This window comes from Bos indicus x Bos taurus, chromosome 10 (genome assembly GCF_003369695.1).
Source record: "Bos indicus x Bos taurus breed Angus x Brahman F1 hybrid chromosome 10, Bos_hybrid_MaternalHap_v2.0, whole genome shotgun sequence".
Taxonomy (NCBI): Eukaryota; Metazoa; Chordata; class Mammalia; order Artiodactyla; family Bovidae; genus Bos; species Bos indicus x Bos taurus.
The window spans coordinates 21,996,944-22,024,271 of record NC_040085.1 but is presented as its reverse complement, the minus strand read 5'-3'; the positions used below and the strand labels follow the sequence as shown (position 1 = coordinate 22,024,271).

Sequence of the window (27,328 nt, the reverse complement as noted above, 5' to 3'; positions counted from 1 at the left end):
GACACATACTAATGAAACTAACAAAGACTAAACACAAAGAAAGAATATTAATAGCATCAAGGGAGAAGCAACAAGTACCACACAAGGGAAATCCCATATGCTTAACAGCTGGTCTTCCAGCAGAAACTCTGCAGGCTAGAGGGGAATGGCAGGATATATTTAAAGTACTGAAAGGGAAAAAATATACAGCCAAGATTACAGTAACTGGCAAGGATCTCATTCAAAATTGATGGAGAAATAAAAAGTTTTTCAGACAAGCAAAAGTTAAGAGAATTCAGTACCACCAAACCAACTTTACAATAAATGTTAAAGGGACTTATATAGTCAAGAAATACAAGAGAAGAAAAAAGATCTATAAAACCAACCCCAAACAATTAAGAAAATGGCAATAGGCTTTTGGATTGCAGCCATTCTGACTGGTGTGAGATGGTACCTCATAGTGGTTTTGATTTGCATTTCTCTGATAATGAGTGATGTTGAGCATCTTTTCATGTGTTTGTTAGCCATCTGTATGTCTTCTTTGGAGAGATGTCTATTTAATTCTTTGCCCCACTTTTTGATTGGGTCATTTATTTTTCTGGAGTTGAGCTGTAGGAGTTGCTTGTATATGTTTGAGATTAGTTGTTTGTCAGTTGCTTCATTTGCTATTATTTTCTCCCATTCTGAAGGTTGTCTTTTCACCTTGCTAATAGTTTCCTTTGATGTGCAGAAGCTTTTAAGGTTTATTAGGTCCCATTTGTTTATTTTTGCTTTTATTTCCAATATTCTGGGAGGTGGGTCATAGAGGATCCTGCTGTGATGTATGTCGGAGAGTGTTTTGCCTATGTTCTCTGCTGGGGACCAGCCCCGGCTGATCCAGGGTATTCGAAGGAGAGACGGCCTAGGCGACTATTTATATGCTAATTAGAGTTAGAGAACAATAGAATGAGGATAGCTCAGTAGGAAAATTCAGTGGAGAAAAGAAGCTGAGTAGCTTGGTTTACGCGGGAGACCAATAAAACTTCAAGACAAGAAGTTTGCACCACTTACGTAGGCCGCAGGCGCCCTCTCGAATAGCGGAAGGTGCCTCACCCTAGACACCTTCTCGAGTGGGTCTTAGAAGCCCAGGCATAATTAGTAAGCGTGGTGGGTTCCACGCTCCAGATGGAGACTCAGCTGGAAGTTAAAGGGAAGAATGACATGGGGAGACCAAGCGCTGGTGAACAAGGCCCGTAGCTTTATTTTTAACAGGGGCTTTTATACCCTAAGTTACACATAGAGGATAATAGGGGATGCAAAGTCAGCAGTCTTTGATTCTTATCAAAAACCAAGGTTTCTTTCCTGCAAATTTATCGTATACAAATGGTTTAGGTGATTTACATCATCTTCTGGCCAGAAGGCCTACTAACATTTTATGACTCTTGACAAGGACTTATCAACAAAGACTTATTTTCTCTAAGAGTAATTATTTTAAGGTTTGGCACCATCTTCCAAAGATAAAATTGCATTCCTATAGGGCGGATGTGTAATGGGTTTACAACAAAGAAAAGAATTTATTACCTTAAGGGTCTAAAGTTACTAACACCAAGGCCACTACTTATTTTTTTCTATATACCAACTATTAATTAATACACATTCAAGGATACAATTCAGGGGATGTGAAAACTTGGCAACAAGCATTGACTCATCAATGAAATCCTTTAGTAGTTTATTCTGACAGTTTTTAACTCTCTGAGAGGCTCTAAGCTATTTGAATATCTTAAGCTTCCCGTGCCCCTCGAGGCTGGGAGACTGTAAACAATCGTATGCATAGCTGCAGGAGTCCGGGTAAACTTGTCAGGCGAGTTAGAGAGCCATCTGAGGGGTTTGGATTTAAACACTCCTAATTGCCCAGGAACTTTATTAATTGGAGCTGTAAGTTAACTCTTTGACAGAGAGAGAGTGAGACGGTGGTAGGGGACAGCCCTTAGTAAAGTCAGAGGTGAGAGCACAAAGCAATAAAGTAGGCAGACTCTGGTTTTTTGGGGGGAAATGCTCGAGAATATCCGGGCGGACTCCTGAGGCTCGATCCCGCCTTTGCGTATGCCGAGCCTCCTTCCTCATGACCTTTGTCATGAGCAGAATGCCTCACCGGCTCCCCGCAGTTCTCCTCTAGGAGTTTTATAGTTTCTGGTCTTACGTTTAGATCTTTAATCCATTTTGAGCTTATTTTTGTGTATGGTGTTAGAAAGTGTTCTAGTTTCATTCTTTTACAAGTGGTGGAGAGGGTGTGGAGAAAAGGGAACCCTCTTACACTGTTGGTGGGAATGCAAACTAGTACAGCCACTATGGAGAACAGTGTAGAGATTCCTTAAAAAACTGGAAATAGAACTGCCTTATGATCCAGCAATCCCACTGCTGGGCATACACACTGAGGAAACCAGAATTGAAAGAGACACGTGTACCCCAATGTTCATCGCAGCACTGTTTATAATAGCCAGGACATGGAAGCAACCTAGATGTCCATCAGCAGAGGAATGGATAAGAAAGCTGTGGTACATATACACAATGGAGTATTACTCAGCCATTAAAAAGAATACATTTGAATCAGTTCTAATGAGGTGGATGAAACTGGAGCCTATTATACAGAGTGAAGTAAGCCAGAAGGAAAAACACCAATACAGTATACTAACGCATATATATGGAATTTAGAAAGATGGTAACAATAACCCTGTGTACGAGGCAGCAAAAGAGACACTGATGTATAGAACAGTCTTATGGACTCTGTGGGAGAGGGAGAGGGTGGGAAGATTTGGGAGAATAGCACTGAAACATGTATAATATCATGTATGAAACGAGATGCCAGTCCAGGTTCGATGCACGATACTGGATGCTTGGGGCTAGTGCACTGGGACGACCCAGAGGGATGGTATGGGGAGGGAGGAGGGAGGAGGGTTCAGGATGGGGAACACATGTATACCTGTGGTGGATTCATTTTGATATTTGGCAAAACTAATACAATTATGTAAAGTTTAAAAATAAAATAAAATTAAAAAAATATAAAATAAAAAAAATGGCAATAGGAACATATATATCAATAATTACTTTAAATGTAAATGGATTAAGTGCTCCAACCAAAAGACACAGACTGGCGGAATGGATACAAAAACAAGACTCATATATATGCTGTCTACAAGAAACCCACTTTAGACCAAAAGACACATATAGACTGAAAGTGAGAGGATGGAAAAACATACTCCATGCAAATGGGAAGCAAAAGAAAGCTGCAGTAGTAATCCTCATATCAGACAAAATAGATCTTAAAATAAAGAATTTACAAGAGATAAGGAAGGACACTACATAATGATCAAGGGCTCAATCCAAGAGGAAGACATAAGAATTGTAAATATCTATGCACCCAACATAGGAGCCCCTCAATACATTAGACCAACACTAACAGACATAAAATGAGAAACTGACAGTAACACAATAATAGTAGGAGACTTTAACACCCCACTCACACCAATGGACAGATCATCAAAACAGAAAATTAAAAAGGAAACATACATCTTAAATGATACATTAGATGAGATGGATCTCATTGATATCTTCAGGACATTCCATCGAAATGCAGAAGAATATACCTTCTCAAGTGCACATGGAACATTCTTCAGGATAGACCATATCTTGGGTCACAAATCAAACTCCAGTAAATTTAAGAAAATGAAATTGTATCAAGTATCTTCTCCTACCACAATGCTATGAGACTAGGTATCAACTACAAGAAAAAAAAAAACTGTAAGAAATATTGTAAAGTAAAAAAATATATATATTAAAAAAAGAAATAAACACATGGAGATTAAACAACACGTTCCTAAATAACCAACAGGCTACTGAAGAAATCAAAAGGGAAATAAGAAAATTTCTAGAAACAAATGACAATGAAAACATGACAACTCAAAACCTATGGGATGCAGCAAGAGCAGTTCTACGAGGGAAGTTTAAAGCAATACAATCCTACTTCAAGAAACAAGAAAAACATCAAATAGACAACCTAAGTTTATACCTAAAACAACTGGAAAAAGAACAAAAAAACCCAAAATTAGTAGAAGGAGAGAAATCATAAAGATCCAAGCAGATATAAATGAAAAAGAAATGAAAGAAACAATAGTAAAGATTAATAAAACTAAAAGCTGGTTCTTTGAGAAGATAAACAAAATTGACAAACCTTTAGCCAGACTCATCAAGAAAAAAAGAGATAAGAATCAAATCAACAAAATTAGATCAAAAAGGAGACGTTACAACAGACAATGCAGAAATACAAAGGATTATTAGAGACTATTATGAACAACTATATGGCAATAAAATGGATTACCTGGAAGAAATGGACAGATTCTTAGAAAAGTTTAATCTTCCAAGACTGAAACAGGAAGAAACAGAAATTATGAACAACCTGATTACAAGCACTGAAATTGAAGCTGTGATCAAAAATCTAGCCCAAAACAAAAGCCCAGGACCAGATGGCTTCTCAGGAGAATTCTATCAAACATTTAGAGAAGCCTATGCTTCTAAAAGTCTTTCAGAAAATTGCAGAGGAAGGAACACTTCCAAACTCATTCTATGAGGCCACCATCACCCTGATACCAAAACCAAAGACAATGCAAGAAAAGAAAACTACAGGCCAATAGCACTGATGAACATAGACGCAAAAATCCTCAACACAATTTTAGCAAACAGAATTCAGCAACACATCAAAATGCTGATACACCAAGATCAAATTAGGTTTATTCCAGGAATGCAAAGATTCTTCAATATATGCAAATCAATCAATGTGATATATCATGTTAAAAATTGAAAGATAAAAACCATATGATAATCTCAATAGATTCAGAAAAATCCTTTGACAAAATTCAGCACCCATTTATGATTAAAACTTCAAAAAATGGGCATAGAAGGAACCTACCTCAACATAGTTAAGGCCATATTTGATAAGCCTATAGAAAACACTATTCTCAATGGTGAAAAAGTGAAAGCATTCCCCTTAAGATCAGGAACAAGACAAGAGTGTCCACTTTTGCCACTATTATTCAACATAGTTCTGGCAGTCCTAGCTACAGCAATCAGAGAAGAAAAAGAAATAAAAGGAATCAGATCAGAAATGAAGTAGTAAAGCACTGTTTGCAGATGACATGATACTGTACATAGAAAACCCTAAAGATAGTATCAGAAAATTACTAGAACTAATCAGTGAATTTAGCAAAGTTGCAGGATACAAAATCAATACAAAGAAATCATTTAAGTTTCTATATGCTAACAATGAAAAATCAGGAAGAGAAATTAAGGAATCAAACCCATTCACTGTTGCAACAAAAAGAATTAAATACCTAGGAATAAACTTACCTAAGGAAACAAAATAACTTACACAGAAAATTATAAGACACTAATGACATCAAAGATGAGATAAACAGATGGAGATATTCCATGTTCCTGGGTAGGAAGAATCAATATTGTGAAAATGACTATACTACCAAATGCAATCTACAGATTCAATGTGATCCCTATCAAATTACCAATGGCATTTTTCACAGAACTAGAACAAAAAATTTCCCATTTCATATGGAAACACAAAAGACCCCAAATAGCCAAAGAACTCTTGAGAAACAAAAATGGAGTGGAGGAATCAACCTTCCTGACTTTAGATAATACTACAAAGTTACAGTCATCAAGACAGTATGGTACTGGCACAAAAACAGAAATATAGACCCATGGAACAAGAGAGAAAGCCCAAAAATAAACCCATGCACCCATGCGTACCTTATTTTTGACAAAGGAGACAAGAATATACAATGGGGCAAAGATAACTTCTTCAATAAATGGTGCTGGAAAACTGGACGGCTATATGTAAAAGAATGAAATTAGAACACTTGCTAACACTATACACAAAGATAAACTCAAAATGGATTAAAGACCTAAATGTAAGACTAGAAACTATAAAACAATTAGAGGAAAACATAGGTATAACACTCGATGACACAGATCAAAGAAAAATTCTCTATGACCCACCTCCTAGAGTAATGGAAAGAAAAACAAAAGTAAACAAGTGGGACCTGATTAAACTTAAAAGCTTTTGCACAGCCAAGGAAACTATAAGCAAGGTTAAAAGACAACCCTCAGAATGGGAGAAAATAATAGCAAATGAAACGACTGACAAAGGATTTATTTCCAAAATATACAAGCAGCTCATACAACTCAATGCCAGATAAACAAACAACCCAATCAAAAGGTGGGGAAAAGACATCTCTCCAAAGAAGACATACAGATGGCTAACAAACACATGAAAAGATGCTCAGCATCGCTCATTATTAAAGAAATGCAAATCAAAACTACAGTGAGATATCACCTCACACCAGCCAGAAGGGCCATCAGTAAAGCATCTACAAACAATAACTACTGGAGAGAGGGTGTGCAGAAAAGGGAACACTCTTGCATTGTTGATGGGAATGTAAATTGATACAGCCACTATGGAAGATGGCATGGAGATTCCTTAAAAAACTAGTAATAAACCACCATATAACCCAGCATCCCAGTCTTAGGCATATACCCTGAGGAAGCCGGGGTTGAAAAAGACACATGTATCCCATTATTCTTGGCAGCACTATTTACAGTAGCTAGAACATGGAAGCAACCTAGATGTCCATTGACAGATGAATGGATAAAGAAGTAGTGGTACATATACACAATGGAATATTACTCAGCCATAAAAAGAACACATTTGAGGAAGTTCTGATGAGGTGGATGAACCTAGAACCTATTATACAGAGTGAAGTAAGTCAGAAAGAGAAAGATAAATGTCATATTCTAACACATTTATATGAAATCTAGAAAAATGGTACTGAATAATTTATTTACAGGGCAGCAATGGAGAAACAGACATAGAGAATTGACTTATGGACATGGGGAGAGGGGAGGAGAGGGTGAGATGTGTGGAAACAGTAACATGGAAACTTACATTACCATATGTAAAATAGATAGTCAATGGGAATTTGCTGTATGGTTTAGGAAACTCAAATAGGGGCTCCATATCAATCTAGAGTGGTGGGATGGGGCAGGAGATGGGAGGGAGGTTCAAAAAGGAGGGGATATATGTATACTTATGGCTGATTCATGTTGAGGTTTTACAAACAACAACAACATTTTGTAAAGAAATTATCCTTCAATAAAAAAAATTAAAAAAAAATAAAAGAAAAGGACGAGGAATCAGAAAATAAGAGCACTTGAGTAGAAATTAAAAAAAAAAAGCAGAGACATTACTTTGCTGACAAAGGTCCATCCAGTCAAAGCTGTGGTTTTCTATAGATGTGAGAATTGGATGATAAAGAAAGCTTAGTGCCAAAGAATTGATGCTTTTGAACTGTGGTGTTGGAGATGACTCTTGAGAGTCCCTTGGACTGAAAGGAGATCCAGCCAGTCAACTCTAAAGGAAATCAGTCGTGAATATTCATTAGAAAAACTGATGCTGAAGTTGAAACTCTAATACTTTGGTTACCTGATATGAAGAACTGACTGAGTAGAAAAGACCCCAACAGTGGGAAAGACTGAAGGCAGGAGGAGAAGGGGACAACAGAGGATGAGATGGTTGGATGGCATCGCTGACTCGATGGACATGAGTTTGAGCAGACTCTGGGAGTTGGTGATGGACAGGAAAGCCTGGTGTGCTGCAGCCCATGGGGTTGCACTGCATGGGGTCAGACACGGCTAAGAGACTGAACTGAACTGATCGTATGGATATTTGATTGCTACAACAGCAGAACTGATTGGTTGCAACAGAGATCTTATAATCCACAAATCCAAAACTATTTATAATCTGGCCCTTTGTAGAAAAAGTTTGCCAACACCTGCTCTAGTTGGCTAAACATAAAGTCAAGAGCACCCTTCAACATATGGAACAAAGCATGAAAACAGTATTTGTGAATTAGAATGTGTAAGTAACCACAGATCTGAAAGCTAATTGCTGCTTTTTACTCATTGCTGAAAAACTGAAATACCAAAGCAGAACAAGTGAAAAGGTAGATCTGGGATACAAACAGATAAAGAAGCATGATGTGAACAAATGTACTGATTATACAGGGCAGAATAGCTTGAAAACTGTTGTATACTCATCGTGAGAAAACAACCATATCATTATACAAAATGTCTGATTTGTGCTCTTATTTGGGAATGGAAAAGTAAGGGCTGATATAATCTTTGATTTATATAACTTTAATATTTAATATAAAAGTTCCTCTTTCTTTTCAGAGAAGTGTGTCAGTGAGAACAAAATAGACCCACCATCTGTGTGGGAAGGTCCGTTCACACTGAGTGTGAACACTCAGTGATGTATAATAATGATGGGAAGAAATTTTCACATGTTGAGGTGTAGGAAATCACTCTGGCTTATGCATGATTTAAGTGGAACTTTAGGCAAACCAAAACAGCCTGTTTGAAGCCTGTGAAACATGCATGGTACATTTGCTTGAACCATTAAAGAGAAAATCAAAACAGAGTAACTATGGATCAGGCATTCAAAATGCACATGGGTGATCATTGTGGATATAGTTTCAGGCACATTCCTGTAATACTAACAACTTGAATTTTGTGAATTGTATCAAACTCAAGGATATCAGCAGCTATTTTCCATACAATATCTTCTATGCTAATGCTAAGTCACTTTAGTTGCGTCTGACTCTGTGCAACCCCATAGATGGCAGCCCACCAGGCTCCCCCGTCCCTGGGATTCTCCAGGCAAGAACACTGGAGCGGGTTGCCATTTCCTTCTCCAATGCATGAAAGTGAAAAGTGAAAATGAAGTCGTTCAGTCGTGTCCGACTCCTAGCCACCCCATGGACTGCAGCCTACCAGGCTCCTCCGTCCATGGGATTTTCCAGGCAAGAGTACTGGAGTGGGGTGCCATTGCAGCTACCAACTGCAGCCTCATAGTCTCAAGTTGTCTCCTTGTAACTCTGCAACCATTTTGGACCCCAATCAACCCTTGCTAAGCAAGCATCTTACTTCTTGCCAGTTACAACCCTAAATTATGACAAAAATTTAGTTTATTTTGCAGTTTTTAAAAGGCTTTATAAGCCTCCCCTATTTGTAATTCATGGAACACAACTCAAGTGTTTTTTGAATTGGTTTTTTTGGAAAATGTTTTTGAATTCAAGTGTATCTTCTGGGCTATAATCTTCATTTAGGACAATTAAACTAGATTCTATTCCTGTCACAGACTGTTCACTGATTATTTTTGTCCCCAGTATTACGATGGTCCCTGTTTTGGTTCAAGATGGTGGCTTGCGGGTTTTGGACTCCCCTCCTTCTGTGGACATATTCTGTCTACAGCTACATGTGGAACAACTTCCTCCGAAAACAGCCTAAAAACTGGCTGAGGAACTCCTATGTGTCAGGCCAAGGGGAGAAAAGCCACCAGACAGCAGGTAGGAGAGGCTGGGGCACAATCTGGCCATAAATCCCCTCCCCTACCACCGGCACAGCGACGCACACTGTCAGGAGGGAACTCAAAACCCAGAACTTATGTCTAAGGAGCAAAGGGTTTGAACCTCACACCAGGCACCACTATATTTTAAGCTCTGCAGCACCTGAATGGCACACTTCCAACATGTCTAGTTTTGCAAACCACAGAGCCATTTCCATAGAACACCTGAGAATCGACCCTTAAAGAGCACCAGCATGAACTCACCTGCCCAGGTCTCAGCTCAGAAGCAGCAGATCCAGGGCCACCCAGAAGGTGCAATAGAAGCTCATTCGCGTTGTGCTTGTCCTGAAGGGTGGCCTGAGGGTCAGGCAGCTGGTCTGACAGGGGTGTGCAGGCCTGTGGGGTGTCCTCCTGGAGCAAGACTGGCGGCGTCATCTTCATCTCTGGCTGCGCTCCAGAAGCCGCGATTTCCCCGGGAGCTTTCACCGGATGCTGCTGTCTCTGCGGCTGCTGCCCAAGGGTCACCACTAGATCACCTGGGTCTAAGGGCCGAGGGCCTTGTGTTCCTGGGTTTCGCAGGATCTTTAACAACTGGAGAGACAGTTCTTGACTGGCTGGCTACCACCTTCAGGGAACTGGACAGACAGAGGACTGACAAACCCTAGTCTTTCTGTGATGATCTTGTCCTGGAGTTTCAGCCTTAGGGGAAGCTTCAGGTTTGGTTCCTGGGGGCGGCTGTGATGGACTTGCCTTCCAGAAACCTAGGCGAATGCAGGGTGTCTTTCTGGAGGTTATACACCCATCTGGAACCCCCGTTTTTGCAACTGACACCTCTAGATTGCTTGGCTCTGGTGGACAGTGGGACTTATGCTGTGGCCCTTCAGGCCTGTATCCATTTGCATACTTCACTCTCCTGGTCTTCAGACTTAACATCATTACAGGATTACTCTGGCTGCTGCACCGTAAAAACACTTCAGAGTTTCAAGGATGGAATTAGGAAGATGATTATAAGCTATTACAGTAAGCCAGACAAAAGATGATGGTGACTTAGATCAAGCTTATAAACATAGAGGTAGTGAGAGCTGCTTATAGTCTGGATATACTGACACGATGCATAGTGAAGTGTCCAGCACTGCTAATAACCCTGTCTATTTGGAGATTGTGAAATAGTGAAATTTTTATATAAAAGTAAACAAAAGACTCAATCTCCAAAATTATGAAAATTGGTGATAGAGATACATTTAGTCACCAAATTTAATAAGGACTCTTGAATAAAGAGGCACTGGAAACTTCAAGGAGGGAATCTGAGGGAGGAAAAGACATAATCCTTAAAGCTACAGAACTCAATATCACAAATAGGGATACATGCTGAAAATGTTATAAATACCCAGTAGTAATTTGTTTGACATATGATATATATCATAAGGCATATACTGGCCACTTATACTACAATAAATGGCAAATAGTGTAAGGAAATCATGCTTTTTTGGAGTTATATGCATTTATTCTGCCAAGACATCTAGAGCTATAGTAGAAACGTGTACTTAACTGAAGACCCCAGAGGTGAACAGTGTAATATTACAGTCAAGTATCAGTTGTACTTCTGTTTAAGAAATGTAAAGTTACTGATCCCTAGCCTCTCTTTATAGGTATATAGCCAGGGTGAATTAAACAGTCAGAAATATGTAGCTCTGAAAGTACAGTTATATTTTGTATAATTGTCAACACTATTCCCAAGCAACTCTGCTGCCACTGAAATCTATAAATTATCAGAAACTTCACCAAAAAGAAATTGCAAATGATTCCCAGTTCCACCCATGACCAACAGATAAAGAATTCCTATACATACTCAGAGTTTCATAGGACTGAGTGAGAAGGTCAAAGCACTTAAAACAGTATTTGGATGATTCCATGGATGTTCGAATTAAAGACACATAAAGAACCATGACATTTCATCAATACTCTCCAAAAGCTGAAAGAATATATCTAAAATATAAGAGAAAGCACACTGGAGTGTCAACAAATTAGATAATATAATCAAAGGAAATATAACAATAAGGGATCTGTACTTTGGATACACAAGCAAATTAGTGCAAATGTCATGCAGTAATAAAGACCCGCGTAGCCAAAAGTAAATAAATAATATCATTAAAGTTTCAGTGACTTTTTAACATTTGCTCTCTCTTTGAAATCATTTGTTTCAAAGATTTACATAGATTTGGTCTTCTAGAAGAGATTTTCATGCATTTGAAGGTTGTAGTTGAAGAAAATAGGATGAGTGTCCTACTAATAAACCCATAGAAATAAACCAGTAACTATATAAAGTGAATTTCTGGTCCAGCCCACATGATACATCAGTGAATATTCAAATAATCAAAGACATACTTTTGAGAATTCAACATCTCCCTAGTTTGTCTATGCCCGTGCTTTATCAATTTGACTTCTCTGCTTCCAAAGGAACTTTCTAGTTCTTTATTTTCAGCTTAGGTCCACTTGTCTGTTACTCTGTGAAAGTAAGATACAGATGTTGTCAAGGACTGTTCTATATGTATCCCTACTGTCCTTGAAGTAAGCAACAAAATTAACTTGTCCCTTCCTTTCTACTTTCCCCTTAAGATCAATTTTCATATCCCTGGGTTCCTAAATATGTTATTTTTCTCTCAACCTTATCTACATCTATTTGACAAACCGATGACCAAAATTAGGGAGAAAGAAACAAGTAAATTCCCAACATGCATAGAACATAGCAAAAGGATTAATTTCCCTTTAATACCATTAGAGCAGTTTTTCTATAATCACAGTTGAAAACAACAATAGATTAGTAATGAGACATGCAGATAGGGCCAAGTTTGTTCTCAGGAAGAGAATTTACCAGTCTGTCCTTCTCCAAATTCTGTGTGCACCATTTGGTTTTAGTCCTAAGAAATACCATAGAGAACCACTTTCTAGAGGATTTATTCCTTTTTTTTTTTTTGGTTTGCTTTGAATTTTTTTTTTCTAATTTTATTTTATTTTTAAACTTTACATAATTGTATTAGTTTTGCCAAATATCAAAATGAATCCGCCACAGGTATACATGTGTTCCCCATCCTGAACCCTCCTCCCTCCTCCCTCCCCATACCATCCCTCTGGGTCGTCCCAGTGCACCAGCCCCAAGCATCCAGTATCGTGCATCGAACCTGGACTGGCAACTCGTATCTTACATGATATTTTACATGTTTCAATGCCATTCTCCCAAATCTTCCCACCCTCTCCCTCTCCCACAGAGTCCATAAGACTGTTCTATACATCAGTGTCTCTTTTGCTGTCTCGTACACCGGGTTATTGTTACCATCTTTCTAAATTCCATATATATGCGTTAGTATACTGTATTTATGTTTTTCCTTCTGGCTTACTTCACTCTGTATAATAGGCTCCAGTTTCATCCACCTCATTAGAACTGATTCAAATGTATTCTTTTTAATGGCTGAGTAATACTCCATTGTGTATATGTACCACAGCTTTCTTATCCATTCATCTGCTGATGGACATCTAGGTTGCTTCCATGTCCTGGCTATTATAAACAGTGCTGCGATGAACATTGGGGTACACGTGTCTCTTTCCCTTCTGGTTTCCTTAGTGTGTATGCCCAGCAGTGGGATTGCTGGATCATAAATATACAAGCAACTCCTACAGCTCAACTCCAGATTTATTCCTTTTTTAACTTCCCTGTAAATACAGAAATTGAACAACATAAGTGGTCTTAACTTCTAACTTCTGTGGGTTATTAATTTCCATTTTACTCCTATCAGAAAGATTAATGAGATAAAAAGTAACTAAACTCTGTTCTAATTTATCACTTGAACCCCCAAGTGCCTTGCCTCTGCTAAAGACACTGTGTTGTGCTGACCCTGACTTTCTATTATGGCTTTGATTTTACTCTGGAAGCCCAAGACATGTCCATGACCAGATAAAAGTCAAAGTCAGTTATTTGCCTTTGTCCATAATCTATAGCCCCTTATTTATTCTCTAATACGATTTGTTCCTTCTTTCCTACATTATAGACTATTTAACCACAACCAAAAAATTATTTGATATCTGTAAATGAAGATTCTGTCACTAAGACTATTTTTCTGAAACTGAATTTAATAGATCAAGTTCAATTTTTTCTTCTTGTTATCTGGACTGGATATTTTTAGAGCATCATCTCTGGGAATTTTATCTGTCAATTCTTACTCACTCACTGGTGGTTTAAAAGGAGGTAGAAATGAGTGGAGTGTGAAGACATTTAATCAAAATCTATGGAGTGTGAAGACATTTAATAAAAATCATCTGGATTTCACCATAAATTTCAATCAATCTAAGCATCCACAATGCTGAATAAGCAAGAGAAAATACTCCAACCTCCTTCACATTAAAAAATGGCATCAGAAAGAATAATAGGTTCATATTGGGTGGTCAAAGGACTTGGGGCCTAAAGGATGGGGAAGAGTCAGCAAGGGAGACGGTGATGCATTGACAGTATTTCTTAACAGAAGAAAGTCCTAGATTCAGGCGAGAGCTGTGTCTCTTCTACTCTTCAAAACCTGCTCAAAGTTCTCCAGTTCCACAGTCCTACCAGGATTGATTCCCAGCAATGTATTGATTATTCCATGTCTTTCTGGCACCTTTAGGATCTTCATTCAAAAGAACTTAGTAAGAAAGTGTGCATAAAAATAAAATCAATGAAAGATATACCTAAAAAAGGAATGATTCCTTTGAAAATGCTCTTTTCAAAAGGGAATCTTCCAGTACATATGAAACAATGTTCAGCATAAATGTTGATATGAATTAGTGATGATATTTATTAAAATACAGGAAACAATTTTCATAATTCACTTTGAAATGTATTAAAAATGTATTGATAAATGGCTAGATGCATGGCAAAACATCTGTTTACCTGTTTTATTGAGATGCAATTGACATATAACATTGTATATATTTTTAATGTGTATACATATCACATTTGTTTAAGGTATACACCATGGCAAATAGATGGGGAAACAATGGAAACAGTGTCAGACTTTATTTTCTTGGGCTCCAGAATCACTGCAGATGGTGACTGCAGCCATGAAATTCAAAGACATTTGCTCCTTGGAAGAAAAGCTATGACCAACCTAGACAGCATATTAAAAAGCAGAGACATTACTTTGCCATCAAAGATTCATCTAGTCAAAGCTATGGTTTTTCCAGTAGTCATGTATGGATGTGAGAGTTGAACTGTAAAGAAAGCTGAGCGCCAAAGAACTGATTTTGAACTGTGGTGTTGGAGAAGACTCTTGAGAGTCCCTTGGACTCCAAGGAGATCCAACCAGTCCATCCTAAAGGAAATCAGTCCTGAATATTCATTGGGAGGACTGATGTTGAAGCTGACCTCCAATCCTTTGGCCATGTGATGTGAAGAACTGACTCACTGGAAAAGCCCCTGATGCTGGGAAAGATTGCAGGCAGGAGGAGAAGGGGATAACAAGGGATGAGATGGTTGGATTGTATCACAGACTCAATAGACATGAGTCTGAGCAAGCTTCAGGAGTTGGTGATGGACAGGAAAGCCTGGCATGCTGCATGGGGTTGCAAAGAGTTGGACACAACTGAGCGACTGAACTGAACTGAACTGATACAACATCATTTGACATATGTATATATTGCAAAATGGTTATCACATAAATTTAATTAAATCCATCACTTTCCCCATAAGCAATAGTTCCCAACTAAAATAATATTTTGTCCCTTAAACTACTGTCTGGCTTTGTTTTTTTCTTTCCTAAAAAGAGTTCTATTTTTGAAATAAATTTAGTTATTTTGGTCATTAAATGGCTGATTGAAACTGTATTAGAAGTGTTATAGCCAAAAAAAAATTAGCAGCGCAAGGTAATAAGATATATATTTGTTTTTATTTGTCAGTGGGAAAAAAGAATAAATTTGTCCTATGATAAAATGTATACTTATTCCAAAATCAGAAAGAGGACAGATTTGTCTGAAAAGACAAAACAGAATGGAGATTGAAAGTTGTAAAAAGTTCAAGAAATCAATTCTTTTTGCCTTGATTTTTAAAAAATATATATGAATATGAATAAATTCATATGTCAGTTCAGTTCAGTTGCTTAGTTGTGTTCGATTCTTTGAGATCCCATGGACTGCAGCACCCCAGGCCTCCCCTGTCCATCACCAATTCCCGGAGTTTTTTCAAACTCATGTCCATTGAGTTAGTGATGCCATCCAACCATCTCATCCTCTGTCGTCCCCTCCTCCTCCTGCCTTCAATCTTTCCCAGCATCAGGGTCTTGTCAAATGAGTCAGCTCTTCACATCAGGTGGCCAAAGGATTGGAATTCAGCTTCAGTGTCAGTCCTTCCAAAGAATATTCAGGACTGAAATCCTTTAGGATGGACTGGTTGGATCTCCTTTCAGCCCAAGGGATTCTCAAGCATCTTCTCCAACACCACAGTTCAAAAGCATCAATTCTTCGGCGCTCAGCTTTCTTTATAGTCCAGCTCTCACATCCATACATGACTACTGGAAAAACCATAGCTTTGACTAGATGGACCTTTGTTGGCAAAGTAATGTCTCTGCTTTTTAATATGCTGTCAGGTTGCTCATAACTTTTCTTCCAAGGAGTAAGTGTCTTTTAATTTCATGGATGCAGTCACCATCTGCAGTCATTTTGGAGTCCAAAAAAAAAATAAAAGTCTGTCACTGTTTCCCCATCTATTTGCTATGAAGTCATTGGACCAGATGCCATGATCTTAGTTTTCTGAATGTTGAGATTTAAGCCAACTATGAATAAATACAAATATGTGAATATAAATACATATAAATGATATAGTAAATATTTTGGCAAAGTTTATATAGCTCAGATTTGATGGGTTTATATTTTAAAATTTAGTAATGCTTTGCCACCACATACTATATTGAAGGAAGACAAAAATTTGGTTTTCCCTGTTAGGATGACATAACAAATTTATTTTTGTGTATTTGTGTTGTTCTTGACTAAAAGCAGTAAATGTTGTCCTTTATGTAGGCGTAATATTCCTAGTTGGCATAGATGCTTTAGCTCATATGAATAACTTTTTGTGGCTTATGCTGACTCTATATGTTCCATTACTTAAAAATATAGTTAATTGCCTATGAAAGAGCTAAAGTTCCTTCTTTTATTTATTTTAAATCTGGTTTCACACTTATTAAGAGGTAACCTACAGTCATTCTTGTTTTCAGATACCTACACTACCTGCACTACTGATGTGGATTGACTTTTGTCCACCAGACATCTTGAAATCTTAAGCCTCAATATCTGTGGATGTGATCATACTTGGAAATAGGTATTTTAGATGTAGTGAAGTTCAAGTTCAGTCATCTTAAACTAGGGGGACTGGGAAAAACTTCTCCCTGTTCTGAAGGCCTTAAAGAAACCTTCCCTGGTAGGTATTTCTAAGAATTACTTCATATTCTTATTCCTTAGGAATTTAGACTCAAGATTATTATAATCTTTGGCTTACAAATACCTTATCTGTAGCTATCAAAAGTGATTTTTTCTCCCTCCTAATCAAAATAAGTTGATGACAGAGGATGAGATATGGCTGGATGACATCACTGACTTGATGGGCACGAGACTGAGTGAACTCCAGGAGTTGGTGATGGACAGGGAGGCCTGGCATGCTGTGTTTCATGGGGTTGCAAAGAGTCGGACATGACTGAGTGACTGAACTGAACTGAATCAAAAGACAAAGTGAATTCAATATAAGTATATAATCAAGTCAAGGTAGGACAAACAATAGCTTTTCTCTGAGTTTGACCATCAACAGTGATCATCAGTAATCACTAAGGGCTCTTATAATACATTCATCACTCAAGAGATCTCTTGTTATTTACTAGCTGTTGGCATACTCTCCTCATTGCCATCTTCATTTCTTGATTTCTGAATGTGTAAATAACAGGATTCAGGAAAGGAGTAAGAACTGCATCAAAGAATGCCAGAAACTTATCCAGATGTGTGGAGGGAAATGGCCATACATAGAAAAATATCAAAGGACCAAAGAACAAGACTACTACAGTGATGTGAGCTGAAAGTGTGGACAGAGCCTTGGATGAACCACCTGAAGAGTGTTTCTGAACAGTGAGAATGATGACAATATAGGAAATGATCAGAATGAAGAAGGAGCCAACAGAGATGAATCCACTGTTGGCTGTGACCATGAATTCTAGCTGGTATGTGTCTATACAGGCAAGTTTGATGAACCGAGGAAGGTCACAGTAAAAGCTGTCCAACACATTAGGGCCACAGAAGGGTAAGTTTACAACAAAAGCCAGTTGAACCATGGAGTGCATAAGGACAATCATCCAGGCAGACACTAAAAAGAAAACACACATTCTTGGGCTCATGATAGTCAGATAGTGGAGAGGCTTACATATGGCAATGTATCTGTCAAAAGCCATGGCAATGAGCAGCACCATCTCCACACCACCAATGACATGGATGAAGAAGATTTGAGCAATGCAGCCACTAAAGGAGATGACTTTATGTTTTCTGAAAAAATCATAAATCATCTTGGGGGAACTGACAGAAGAAACTCATGTCAATGAAGGAGAGGTTGGCCAATAGAAAGTACATGGGGGAGTGAAAGTGAGGGTCAGAAGTCACAGTGAGGATAATGAGGGAATTTCCCATTATGCTTGCCATGAAAAATATGGAGGAGAACACAAAGAGAAGAAGCTGTATTTCCCAGGAGTTGGTGATTCCCAGGAACACAAACTCTAACACCACAGAGTGATTTGCTCCATACATTTGCTTTGTACACTTTGCTACCTGAAGGAAGTTAAGAAATGAAAATTTAAAATATAATAATTATTTTAATGAATTAGAAGAGAGGTTAAAGTTATGAATGGCTATTTCTACTTTAGCATTAAAATGACCTTCCAGCCTTTGCAGTGTGATCACACACAAAAATTGGTGGCTCTCATGTGCTGTTGTTTTTCTATCATCAAGTTTTCTCTGCATTTAACATCCTCTACTTCCATTCAGGGTGGATGGCATTATATTATGCATGAGGTACAAAATGGTTAGCAAGAGTAACAGGAATTCAAGCCCAAACCTTTTGAGTTTAAAACCAATATGATCTAGTCACATATAACTGGAGTTCTGGCTCCAGTCACATAGAACTGATCAGTATTGTGATCCCTTCCAAGCCTATGAACTTTCCTCTGGCCACACCTGTGGGAATATATTCATCTTCAGTATTAAATGTTTACCACATCTACAATGTTTTGCTTTATTATTACTAGCATTTATTTTATTATAGTTTTATTATAGTGGGTTGATTGCTATTCTAAATCACCAAGTAGACTCTAAGATTTTTGAATGCAGAGATTTGACTCATTCCTATTTGGACTCCCTGAAGCAAATAAAAAGTAATCCACACAGAGAAGTGTAGATCCATGAACTGTCTGTTACCGGTTTGTATATTAGGTACAGGGTTTGTGAGTGAGTACTTAAAAACTTTTCTAGCAGTTTGATGTACAGTGATCCCAAGTTGCTGATTTTGTTTTTCACAAAAGTAATAGCCCATGAAAGACTAGAAATTAAAGGAAAAATCTTATCCTAAAACACAGATACTTTGAGAAACACTGCTTTAGGTTACTTAGCACATGATCTGAAAATCTCAAAACTATGAAATGCATAATGCAGTGGAAATGATTGTATACAAATCTGCATATAAGGATTAATCATATTATCCTGTAATTATTTACTCTGATTTAAGGCCTCCTAGGTGGTTCTAAAGAACCCGCCTGCCAATGCAGGAGACATAAAGAGATGTGGGTTCGATCCCTGGGTCAGAAGATCCCCTAGAGGAAGGCATGGCAACCCACTCCAGTGTTCTTGCCTGGCGAATCCCTTGGAGAGAGGAGCCTGGCAGGCTACAGTCCATGGAGTCACAAAGAGTCAGACATGACTGAAGTGACTTAGCACGCAGGCATGCATGTCTTAGCAAGAGGAATGTGAGTGTTGGATTTAGGTTACAAGATTTATACTAATGTCCAACCACTGACAACTTGATGTTAGACAAGTTGCTTAAACTCTTTGAGCCTCAGTTTATCTATGAAATTGTAAATGGTAAAATAACTGATACATCTTAATCATATGGCTATATTAAGTATTCAGTAAACATCATGTTTCCTTCTCTATATTTCACTTGCCCATCAGTCTAATTCTCTATTTCAGTTGCCCTTAAAGCTCTCAACATGTGAGAAATAATAAATAAATATGGAAATAAAATACTGTTGACCAGCAGGGAGTATCAGACTTTCATATCAGAAAATATATTTCAGTAAAGAACTGTGATGAATACAATATCACATTTTCTCAGTGGTAGATTTAAACTATCTTGTGTACACTTAATTGATTTGCTCTCAAAGTGCAAGAAAGTGAAAGTGTTAGTTGCTCAGTGGTGTCTGACTCTTTGTGACCCCATGAACTATAGCCCATCAGGATCCTCTATCTATGGGATTTCCCAGACAAGAATACTGGAGCGGGTTGCTATTTCCTTCTTCAGGAGATCTTCCTGACCCAGGGATCAAAATCCAGGTCTCTTGCATTGCAGGCAGATTCTTTACCATCCACAAGTATAATTTGTCATTTGTTCAATTTCTCCTTACCAACGAGGCTGCAAGCTCCGTAGAGTTAAGGATCACATCTGTCTTCTTCAATCCAATGTAGCAAAAATTTAGATCACAAATAAATATGTGCTGAAAGAGTGAATAAAATGTATTTGCTTGTATTAGAGACTGACCATGTGAAGGAAAAAGGAAAGGTCAAGAGTGTGTGGAATTCAAAAAACTGAAAAATTTTAAAGAAAACCAAAAGTAGGAATAGGACTAAAAGGAATCTTCAGTATAGTCAGAAGTACTGAAATCAATGAGGTCAGCTTTGGGACCTACAGATAAAATCAATATCCATAATTTAGAAATTTTGAAGTCATTATAAATTAATAAATACATATCCAAATATGTTAAATAACCTGACCCAAACCATAAATTTACTTAGAGTTTATATTAAAATCCCAATCAACTGACTCCAAGATCTTGTCTGTGTCCAATTCCCTATTTTCTTTTCATTGCTCATGACTATCTGAATAAAAACATGTGATAGGGTAATGGTAGAAACTGTTGGGGAAAATAAGCCCCTCTCATGGCTGATGACTGCCATTTACTAACATACTGGTAGCTGCTACCTTGGTGATCATGATTATTCATCCGTGACAATGAACTGTTATCTAATTTATGTACCTCAGTGTCTTGGAAAACGTGGCAGCTTGCTGAAACATTTGTTTGTACTGTATTTGTTCAAGCAAATGCTTTATTTGGAACAGAAGTCTTTTTGGATGGACTGACAATATAAAATTCCAGTTTAATCAGTTCTACTCAATCTTTCTTTCTTCGTAGGTTTGTAAAACCCCTGAACGGGGTCTAAGATGAGCTGACTACTTAAAAGACTCCATAAAGTTGCCTGTATCCCAGTTCTACCTCCTTTATGAAATCACTCTTGATTCCTCCAGTTCAGTTCAGTTCAGTCGCTCAGTCGTGTCCGACTCTTTGCGACCCCATGAATCGCAGCACGCCAGGCCTCCCTGTCCATCACCAACCCCCGGAGTTCACCCAGACTCACGTCCATCAAGTCAGTGATGCCATCCAGCCATCTCATCCTCTGCCGTCCCCTTCTCCTCCTGCCCCAACCCCTCCCAGAATCAGAGTCTTTTCCAATGAGTCAACTCTTCGCATGAGGTGGCCAAAGTACTGGAGTTTCAGCTTCAACATCAGTCCTTCCAAAGAAATCCCAGGGCCGATCTCCTTCAGAATGGACTGGTTGGATCTCCTTGCAGTCCAAGGGACTCTCAACCTGAGTAGTTTTCTGATTCCAGTCTTTCATTTAACCTCTCTGAATGGAGTATAAGACAATTTTACCTTTCATATTTCTTTATAAGCTTGGAAGAGTGCTAGAGAACGTAACAGGTCATCAGTAAAAAGCTTGAGTGCCCGATTCAAGTCAAAGTACATTGAGGTCAATCACCAACCTCAGCGTCGATGCAGGGAATCTAGATTTCTTCTAGGACTTATTAAAAATAGGCTGTGTGTATGACTACATCATTCAAATCTGTCTCTACTTAAGCTTTTACAAAATCTTACAGCAGTTATTCCTATTACTGTTAAAAGCTTCATAGGATAATGAAATGAATATAGGCTTCAGTATCTGAAAAACCACATTTCACATTCTGTCACTTAATTACCTGTTGAATATGGTAACATTGGAGAAGGCAATGGCAACCCACTCCAGTGTTCTTGCCTGGAGAATCCCAGGGACCGGGAAGCCTGGTGGGCTGCCGTCTATGGGGTCGCACAGAGTTGGACACGACTGAAGCGACTTAGCAGCAGCAGCATGGTAACATACCTTTTACCTCTGGGCCCTTTTCACATCTGTAAAATGGAGAAAATGAATATTTTACTGAACTGAGAGTAAGAGATAATATTTGTCACCCAATCCAGTTAATTCTTCCTCTTTAATGTTCCTGCTGCTGCTGCTGCTAAGTCGCTTCAGTCCTGTCCAACTCTGTGCGACCCCCTAGACGGCAGCCCACCAGGCTCCCCCGCCCCTGGGATTCTCCAGGCAAGAACACTGGAGTGGGTTGCCATTGCCTTCTCCAATGCATGAAAGTGAAAAGTGAAAGCTAAGTCGCTCAGTTGTGTCTGACTCTTAGCGACCCCATGGACTGCAGCCCACCAGGCTCCTCTGCCCATGGGACTTTCCAGGCAAGAGTACTGGAGTGGGGTGCTGGAAGTCAAATACAAGTAACTTACTATGTATTAATACAATGTAATAAATTATTTAGGAAGGAAACAGAATGAACTAGATTTTTTGTCATGAAAAAAATCTCAAAAATATATGTTGACTGAGAAACATCAAATTATAAAAGAATGTATATAAAGTAACAATATTTATAAATGTCAAAAACACTTGGTGATTTAAATAATATTAAATATAAATATTTAAATAAGTAGCAAAAAATATTTAGGTTTGCACAAAGACTATCCAAACACTTCAGAATTGTTATTCAATTTGGGGAAGGAAAGATAGGAATCTGATAGGTGAATGGTTTCAATTTTATTTGTAATGGATTTATTACCAAAAAGTCTGATAAACATGACAAATGTTCATTATTAAATATTGACGTTAAATATACAGTACTGTTCATACAGTTTTGAGTACCTTTTAAATGGATAAACTATGTCATAGTTATTTTCTAACTGAAAGCATCTGCCATATATCTGCTCCTTTCCCTTCTCAATGCCCCTACTTTCATCAGTTCATACTACACCTACTGAGAGAGTTTATTAGGACCCTTTCCTTCAAGTGTTTTTGCTATTTCAACAAAAATCCAACAATTCTCAAAACATAACTAGTCATAGTTCAATAGTTTAATATGTCTCTTTTTGTTTGTTTCCAGATGACTTTCAAAGTTCCACTAGAGCATTCAAACCTTTTGGAATCTTGTTTTTATAATCTCATTTTCTATTTCTTTTTCTTACTTCCTTTCTTGCACCTCACAATCTGACATCACCTGTTTATTATCTGACAATGCTACAGACTACATGCCTTTAAATATACTGGTTCTTCTTCCCCAGTGCCCCTTTCACCATTCCACCATCTCCACCCACTACTCTTCTCTCTGTTTATACCTCAGCATAAACACATGCTATAACGTTTAGACTTCCTTTCCTACCATCTCTTCACAGTCTGAGCAGATTTATACCTTCTTTGTCCATGTTCCTATTCACTTTATTCATGCCCGAAAGCATCATTTACCATGTTACATTATAGGTAGTTATATACATAAGTGGATTGAGGGGAGGAGTTGCGTTTATCCTTTTTTGTAACCTCAAGTTCTAACAGATGCTTAGAATAAAAAAGGAAGAAGACACTAGAAACATTGCCCCATCAAATATAAGCTAAAAGTTTCAGTAATATAGAAATTAATACCTAAATATAAAGAAGGAAACATGGGAAAATCAGATTGCAACTAATATAGTAACAGATATAGTAAATTATGTATTTGTGATATAACAATTCAACAAATAGGGGAATCAACAGGGTGACTGAAAAACAGAAAAGGGGAACCAACAGGTGATTGAAAAACAGGAAAGTATGGATGATTATGTAAGAAGATGAATAAAAAGACTTGAGAGGAGCTCTGAAGAAGCAAAAAAACCTCAAACCCCGCCCCGCCCTGAAAACCTATCCCAGAAAATAGAGATTATACAAGTGAAGAAGAATTAAGGAAAAAGAAATAAACTACGTCAAAAATGAAGAGAAACTAAGAAAAGTATGTGTAAAATGATAAAGAACAGAAAGAAGTTTCACTTTAAGTAAGAGGTTGTTTATGGATTCTTATTTTCATTACATTCTGGGTACACTTTTCAGAAACTCTATAATCATTAACAACTTTGAGTATGTTCTAAAGCACTGTGTCTTGAAAGATTTTTTCCATAAGCTTTTATCAGTTATACACTCCTAGATGTGAATTTATTTGCTTTTTTGCTCTCCAACATCCTTCAGCTACCTGAGAATGAAGAATTTGAAAGAATGAGCTCAAAGGGGAGGAGCTACAATATGAAACCTAATAGAATAATACTGATTGCTCTTAGTTACACTGAAATGAGTACTGGAAAAAGAAAGTTAGAGATGTCAAAAATAAATTTTCCCTAGATATACTAACAAGAAAAGAAATATAAAACCAAATATTAGAAAATATAGAAACCCACAGTCTGATGTGTGAAATTCACATATCAAAGTTTTAAATCCGCCTGAGGCATAGTCAGGATTCTATTTATGTCCCAAGAGGTAGTCATAGATAGGATTCTAGATGGAGATACCAGGGTATGATGTTTATTTACCTGAAAGTCATTGAATGTCTATAATCAAACTTCTGGTTGATTAGGTTCTGAAACCACCATTGTTGTGCTCAGAAAAGAGGTTTTAAAATTGTTTTTCTCAGACGCATTAATTATAATTATCTAATTAAATATACATATTATCAAATAAAAGGTCCAGATGTTTTCCTTTTATTGTGATTAATCCTTTTTCTTCACCCATATAGAATTGATTATCTTCCGGAAACAGATTCCTAAACATTTTATCTTCTATAGATAAAGGAAATATTGGTATTTAGGATTCCAAATAATAGAATTATCAAAATGAAAGGGACCTACATACATCTCATAGTTTTGAAACTCTAAACCATCCTCAATCTCAAAATATTGAGAGGCTAGAACCTGCCTCAGCTAAACTGGACTGCATTTTGTCCTTCAAATTGTCATAAAATCCTTCTTCACATGTAAGTAAAAGTTTGCTTCCCCTATTTTAAGACCTCCCCTTTTTTACTTTTTATAACTGTATGCAATATAAATAATTTTCAGTGTCTGTTTTATTAACTTTTTATGTACATAAACTCAACAACCTAAGTCACCCTTTAGCTTTCTGTTTTCAAGATTCAAAAACTAAACCCCTTTTATATTCCTTTTAGGAGGAAATATATCTTTCACTTCTGGAAAAAAATATCACATTTGTCAACTTTATCTAAACTCTTCTGCACTCTAGTTATTGTTTATAGGTAAAATTAATAAAAAACACTGTAAAATTGTACAGCCTATAAGAATTCAGGAGAATCAATTGATCTGGTAGTTTTCATTTTTTGGGGTAAGTTTTGCACATCATATTTTAAGTTAGAATTTACACTGGAAACAATTTACTCGGATTTGAGTTTTCAGGTGTGTCTTCTTTTCAAGCATCTATAAGACTTCCTTCTTGAAAATTTTACAAGTATCTAGTAAATTTCCTTTCATTACCACTGAGAATCAGTTTATACTTTATCTCTTTTCAGAAACTAATGAGATTATAAGAACCCATGTTTTCTCAGATTTATGTCATCAGTTTTTCTTACCTGTTTATCAAATTGCAGAAGATGAGGATCTTTCATATAATCATCACTGGCAACAGAATGCTGACTCCCAAAATTATAAAGCCAGTTGACTTTTCCTAATATCTTTCACATTACTCTAACACTGTGTGAATCTGGTTAAACTAAAGGTCTATTTACCTTTTCCAAATGCCAATAAACTTTTCACAGTTATTCTCCGCTACTAGTCGGTTTGTTACTCCGGATGTTACCTTGCTTTAGGATAACACTCATTCAGTCCTCTCCATAGCAGTTTCAACAATAGAATCATGTCTGACACTAGAGTCACTCTGCTTATTGTTAAATTTATCCATATTCTTCTATTTCACCTGTATAAGAGAAAAACATTTTCATGAAGTCTTAGATTTTCCTGTGTTTTCTAACAAAAAGTGCCATAAATCTTGCCATTGTGGAAATAAAGGTAATTAACAGCTCTAGAGGACAGTGATCATGGAGAAGGCAATGGCACCCCACTCCAGTACTCTTGTCTGGAAAATCCCATGAACGGAGGAGCCTGGTGGGCTACAGTCCTTGGGGTCGCTAGGAGTTGGACACGACTGAGTGACTTCACTTTCACTTTTCACTTTCATGCATTGGAGAAGGAAGTGGCAACCCACTCCAGTGTTCTTGCCTGGAGAATCCCAGGGACGGCAGAGCCTGGTGGGCTGCCTTCTATGGGGTTGCACAGAGTCGAACACAAATGAAGCGACTTAGCAGCAGCAGCAGCAGCAGAGGACAGTGATCAAGTGATTGCCTAGATAGGAATTTAGAAGGACTTCATGAATCAAGGGACTTTACCTCTAGGGACCTATTTGGTTTGACCAGAACAAAGGTCCAAAAGACTCATAATACTCATAATAAGATACTAGACAAGAAGAAACAACATATTTGTGAACATAGAAGGATAGCACACATTGTACTCATGATTTGTTACCTTGATGTATAACTTTTAAATATTTCAGTACATGGTTAATGGACTTCCATTTTCACACTTGATCTTGTTTCCACAATTGTCAGAGGAAAGAAATTTTCTATTGGCTGGTTTGGTGACGTAAAGAGCTTCAAACTGTCAGAGGCTAGTTGTAGTTGTGTTCCCTTTGGAACATTCTTTTCTGGGGGCACCAGGACCTCTGAATCTATTAAACCAAAGTTCACAAGAATAGAAAGCATAAATATTGATAGTAAATTGTTTGGTTCATGGTGGCTCAGAGGTTAAAGTGTCTGCCTCCAATGCGGGAGACCCGGGTTCAATCCCTGGGTAGGGAAGATCCCCTGGAGAAGGAAATGGTAAACCACCCACTTCAGTATTCTTGCCTGGAGAATCCCATGGACGGAGGAGCCTGGTAGGCCACAGTCCATGGGGTCGCAAAGAGTCGGACACAACTGAGCAAGTTCACTTTCACTTTCATTGTTAAAGAGGCTTTTTCTCCCTTGGGTACATACATTCTGGCTAAAGGACAGATGGTAATATATGGTGGCCATTGGCTTTAAGATATATACTGCATCAGATAGACAGCTTTCTAAACTTGCAAGGTGTTCATTCCCCAGCTGATATAAAATTGAGCATTCACCAGGCCATTCCATCACTCTATGAGTGATTTTTTTTTTCTGGAATATGAAACATAGTAAGTGTAGTAAATTCTACAGGTGTGAGACTGTTGTCACACTTCATTTTCTATAAACATGTGTCCAGATCCAAAATTGCATGGGACACCATAGGAATAGATAAGGTAGAAAAAACACTGTATAAATCCATAAAGCGTAGTGTGCTAACAGAAGTACTATGGTTGGGAAAATAAGTACCCAGAAAAAAATTATATCATTATGAAGACAAGTCTTAAATCCTTCCAGAAAATATAGACACTGAGTCTACTGAGAGTTTA

General features: G+C 37.7%; 1 pseudogene; it reads right to left on the bottom strand.

Moving 5' to 3' along the window:
- Positions 1 to 17,286: 17,286 nt before the first annotated feature.
- On the bottom strand, positions 17,287 to 18,226 carry LOC113899619 (annotated as a pseudogene).
- Between the last annotated feature and the right edge of the window lie 9,102 nt (positions 18,227 to 27,328).